The following is a 207-nucleotide window of genomic DNA, read 5'->3' as shown; positions in this document are numbered from 1 at the left end:
TGAGCCGCGGGGCCGGGCCGGGATCGGTGCCAGTGTGGTGTGGTGTGCGGTGCTGGTGACGGTACCGATGCCGGTGATGGTACCGGTGCAGTGCCAGTGCGATGCGACGAAATGCCAGTGCGGGCAGGTGCGGTGTGATGTGATGCAATACCTTTGCCGGTGCGGGGGGTGCGGTGCGGTGTGATGCAGGGTATTCCCTGCCGGTGC

The sequence above is a fragment of the Acanthisitta chloris genome, unplaced genomic scaffold (assembly GCF_000695815.1).
Source record: "Acanthisitta chloris isolate BGI_N310 unplaced genomic scaffold, ASM69581v1 scaffold40559, whole genome shotgun sequence".
Lineage (NCBI taxonomy): Eukaryota > Metazoa > Chordata > Aves > Passeriformes > Acanthisittidae > Acanthisitta > Acanthisitta chloris.
Note: the sequence above shows the minus strand (reverse complement) of the source record.